We start from the raw sequence: 5374 nt of genomic DNA on the forward strand, positions 1-5374 counted from the left end.
GGAGACGGAGCTGTGGGATCCATCCAAGGAGCTCACTGCATCTCCTCCGCCATCAGGCCCACCCCAAGATGATGTTTTTTTGGGGGGTTTGGGGGTTTGTTTTTTGGTTTTGGGTTTTTTGGGGGTTTTTTGTGGGTTTTTTTTTTGTTTTGTTGGTTTTTTGTTTGTTTTTGTTGTTTTTTTTGTGTTTTTTTTTTCTCCTCAGGAAACAGCCAATTTCTGTGGTTCTGCGACACCCAAGCACCCTGCAGGATGAGCCCAGCCCTGCAGAGGGACCTGGATGCCCAAGTCCCAGGGACACCAGCTGTAATTAGATGTTTAGATCTAGGCCAGGGGCTCAAGGGCCATCTGGCACCTGAATTATTCATACACTTTTATCTAAGCACAGGCAGAGCAGAGCACAGAGCTCCTTCTCCAGCCTGGGCCCAGGGGAAGATTCCTGCTTCTGCCAGATCGTTTTTCATGGCCTGACAAACGTGATCCTCTCCAGAGCTCCTTCCCAGTGCTGCGGTGCCTTTTCCCAGTGCCAATCCTGCTCCAAAGCACACCAGCGCTGCCAAACAGAGATCCACGCAGATCCACAGAGATCCACATCAGCAGCAGCTGGTGCGGAGGTGGAAAAATCCAGGAGGACAAGTTTCCCCTTGGAAGGAGCAGTTCAGGAGGAGTGAAATCAGATTAAATGTCTATCAGGAGGGCCCGTTCCTGTGGTGATGTGGCCCAGTGCTCCCCCCCAAGGTGTCTTTTACCCTGTGACTCATCTGCTGAGGAATTTTAATCCCTGTCTTTCTCTCCCAACCCCGGGCACCACTGGGAAGAGAGGATCTTGGAGACAGAAGTCTCTATCATTTGTTGTTAACCTGATGCATTTCTTCTTCAGCCATGGATGGAGCTGTGCCAGGTTTTACCAGATGTAACTAAAAAATTTCAGATGAAGCTGAAATATAGCACATTATGGCTTTCTCTCACCTTATTGAGTGATTCCTCAGCTCCTCTGAGCAACCTGGGCTAGTGGAAGGTGCCCCTCCCCACAGCAGGGGTGGAAGGAGATGAGCTTGAAGGTCCCCCCAACCCAAACCAGTCTGTGGTTCCATAATCTTATAGGCACAATCGGAGATGCAGGAAGGAGCTGGAGGGGGAGGATCTCTGCATGGGATGTGGGGGCATCTGATCCATACTGCAGCGATGCTTTCTTCTTGTACACTGGGATATTCTGCTCCCTAAAACATGCTGGCTGCTGCTTCTCATTCCTCAGTCAACTCCAACCCGGCCTCCAAAACCCTTTTTTGCAGTTCTGAAAGGGAAGTATTGCAGTCAAGCAGTACCACCTTGACAGAATAACAACCTTTCCAGAGGGAAAGCAGAATGACTGAGCTTTATCCTTCAGCTGTGTCTCTGTGGGAAGCAGCTGGATCCAGCTGGGAGCAGCAGCTGGGACAAGCCCTGTGACAGATCCATGGATCAGTCGTGGCTCCTCCTGCTCACTTTGTCTTTGTGTCACTTCACCTGATCACATCCACCCAACTGCATCTGTGTCCCTCAGCTTCCCCATGATGATCCACACACACCGAGCTCCCGAGCCACCACAGCTCTGGCTCTGCTGGGTTCAGGTTGTTCCACAGAAGAGTCTCAGTTTCAGAAGCTTGGTGTGTGTTCCAAACACAATTCCTGTCACTCCAAGGTCTGTAATTAAATATCATGGAGCATCCAGTTCTGCTTCCCCCAACATTATAGAAGGATTTGGAGCTGTTGGAGTGAGCCCAGAGCAGGCCACGAAGTTGTTGAAAGAACTGGAGCATCTCCACCATGGAGACAGTCTGGGAGAGCTGGGAATGCTCAGCCTGGAGACGAGAAGGCTCTGGGGAGACCTTAGAGCACCTTCCAGGGACTAAAGGTGCTTGTCAAAGTCCCTCTCCAGCTCCAGGAGAGCTGGAGAGGGACTTGTGACAAGAGACTGGTAGGACAGGATAAGAGGGAATGGCTTCCCACTGCCAAGGGCAGGGATGGATGGGATATTGGGAAGGAATTGTTCCCTATGAGGGTGGGGAGGTCCTGGCACAGGGTGCCCAGAGAACCTGTGGCTGCCTCATCCATCCCTGGCAGTGTCCAAGGCCAGGCTGGACAGGACTTGGAACACCCTGGGTTAGTGGAAGGTGTCCCTGCCTGTGGTAGGGGGTGGCCCTGGATGGGCTTGAAGGTCCTTTCCAAACCAGTCTGGGATCCTGTGACCCACTTGCAGCCAGTTGCTCGTGGGTTTCCCCAGGCCTCAGGACTGGGGCTGGTCCTGTTTAATCTCTTTATCCACAATCTGGATAAGGGGGTCAAGGGCACCCTTTTCAGTGCACAGACAACACCAAGTTGAGTTGATCTGTGGATCTCCTGGAGGCCAGGAAGGTTCTGCAGAGGGATCTGAACAGGTTGGATCCATGAGCTGAGTGTCAACGAGGCCAAGTGCCAGGTCCTGCCCTTGGAACACTCCAGGCCAGGGCAGAGTGGCTGAAAAGCTGGAAAAGAACCTGGGGGTGCTGGTGACATTTACCCACCACTGAAACCCTGCCACGACTTCAGGAGCCTCTGTCCCCAGGCGATGACAGGGCAGGGACAGCCACAGACTCTGCTAAAACAATCCCATTCCATCCTGCCTGTGCTGGATGAACTCCTGGGAGCCATCAGATTTCCATGGGGTGACACAGAGACAGGGCACTGCACCCAGTGAGGGAACATTGTACCTCCTGCTCTCCTGATCTCCAACCACTTGGGCTGGGATTGTCAAACGTGGTCCAGAGGGGCTGGAGCATCACAGTTTTCCATGAAATCCTTCCCATTCCAGAGCAGCTCCAGGGAATTCCTCCTCAGGATCTGCTGCATTTCCATGTGTTTAGATGGCAGACAACAAGAACGACTGGATAATTCTCCAGTTAGCCCTGGGAAATCAAAATAGCAATGAGGAGGGTGAAACTGAGAGCTGGGAGGATCAAACTGGGGTTTGGTGGGGTGAAAGTGGAGTTTAGAAGGTGAAACTAAGAGTTCAGAGAGTGAAATTGGGGATTGGGAGGGGTCAAACTAGGGTTTAGTGGGGTGAAATTGGGGTTTAGAAGGTGAAACTAAGAATTTGGAGAGTGAAATTTGGGATTGGGGGGGGTCAAACTAGGGTTTAGTGGGGTGAAATTGGGGTTTAGAAGGTGAAACTAAGAATTTGGAGAGTGAAATTGGGGATTGTGGGGGTCAAACTAGGGTTTAGTGGGGTGAAATTGGGGTTTAGAAGGTGAAACTAAGAATTTGGAGAGTGAAATTTGGGATTGGGGAGGTCAAACTAGGGTTTAGTGGGGTGAAATTGGGGTTTAGAAGGTGAAATGAAGAGTTTGGAGAGTGAAATTTGGGATTGGGGGCAAAACTGGGGGTTTGTGGAATGGTATTGAAGTTTGGAGGGTGAAATTGGAGCTTGAGAGGATAAAGCTGCGGTTTGGTGGGGTGAAATTGGAATTTAGAAGTGAAATTGCAGTTGTGGTGGTGAAATTGGAGTTTGGAGGGTGAAAATAGGGTTTGATGGGATCAAAGTGGAGTATTATGGGGCAAAGTTAGGGTTTGTGGGTTGAAATTAGGGTTTGTTGGCACAAAATTAATGTGAAGGGGGATGAAAATAAGGGTTTAGGATAAATATCAGGATCTGGAGGGATGAAATTCATGCTTGGGGGAAGAAATCAGGATTTGGGATGTGGGAATTAGGGTTTGAGAGAATGAAATGAGGATTTGGTGGGTGACAAAATTAGGATTTAGGGGGTGAAATGAGTGGTTGGAGTATGAAACTGGGATTTGAAGGATGGAATGGGGAGGTGATATTAGGGTTTGGAGAGATGATATTGGGGTTGGAGTGTGAAATCGGAGTTTAGGCAGGACAATTAAAGTTTGGGGGATGAATTTCAGGTTTGGGTGGAGAAATGAGGGTTTGGAGGAGCTGACACGAAGGTTTAGAGTGTGAAATTGGGGGTTGGATGGATCCAGCTTGGTTGTGGAATTGGAAGGTTGAGGGAGAAATTTGTTTGGCTGCTTAAATTACAGCTTTATTGGGAAAAATTGGTGTTTAGGGGGATGATCTATGGGATTGTAGGATGCAGGGGCAGCAGTTCCAGCAGGATTGAGGGACCCAGCCCTGCCCCAGCTTTCTCTGCCTTTGAACCTTTTTTTTATCGACATTTCTCACAGGCAGAGCAGAGCAGGAGAAAGAGGAGGAAGAGCCCAGGGTCCCAGGCGGCAGCGGGATCCTCACAAAACACAGGGATTATGGAAGGATCCTCACAAAACACAGGGATTATGGAGGGATCCTCAGAAAACACAGGGATTATGGAAGGATCCTCAGAAAACACAGGGATTATGGAGGGATCCTCACAAAACCCAGGGATCAGAGGCGCTCCTGCTCCATGGGAGCTGGGATTCCCCCTCAGACCTAACCCAAACTCTTCCTCATCTCCGAGAGCCTCCGAGCTCCAACTCCCCAGGGAAACATGGTGAGAGCAGGAATGTACCAGGATAACCACTGTGATATGAAGCTTTAAACGGGAAATATCTCAAAAAGCGGTTTGCTGGCCCGTGTTCTCAGGCAGTCCCTGCAGGTCCGCAGAGCCGGCAGAGCAGCGCGGGGAGCCGCAGCCGCCGGGAGCGCCGCCCCGCACTCCCTCATGCGGACTGCACAAGCCAACAGGGAGAGCGTGAGACAGGCACTGAATGCAGCCGAGCTCCCTCCGCTCGCCCCGCGGTGGGTTCAGCCCAGCCCGGTGGGCGCACTGCTGGGCTGAGGGCAGACACACGGAGCACAGCCGCAGCTCCGCACCCCAGCACCGCCCGCCGCGCTCTGAACCCTCAGGCGCCGCCGCACCGCGAGCTCTGCCCGGGGACCGCCCCCTTCCCCGCGGCGACCAATCAGAGCCAGAACAAGCCTGAGTGATCTTTGCCCTAACCAACCAGCACTCTGCCTGTCTGCACCCAATCAGACGCCTGGGGACGTTTTCTCGCCCAATGGTAAACCAGAAACAGAGTTGGAGGGGCAGGGCGCGCTCCTTCATGAGCGGCGTATAGATCAACCAATCAGATCAGTGAGATGGGCTGATAAGTGACCAATGAGGAAAGGGGGCGGGGACAGAGCAACTCGCGAGATTTCGAGGGGTGCGATGGGAACTCACATCTAAGCGAGAGAGCCAATGGCAAAGGGTGGGGCGGGACCGCAGAACGATTATTGTAACTGACAGCCAGGAGAGCCAATCAGCAGACAGAGCTAAGTTCGTCCCACTGTTCAATGGGCAGCGAAAATCCTCCCATGGTTGAACAGCCACGATTGACAGGTAGCATCCTCCAATGAGATCGCCGCGCCCTTTCTAAC

This window comes from Taeniopygia guttata, chromosome 26 (assembly GCF_048771995.1).
Source record: "Taeniopygia guttata chromosome 26, bTaeGut7.mat, whole genome shotgun sequence".
NCBI lineage: Eukaryota > Metazoa > Chordata > Aves > Passeriformes > Estrildidae > Taeniopygia > Taeniopygia guttata.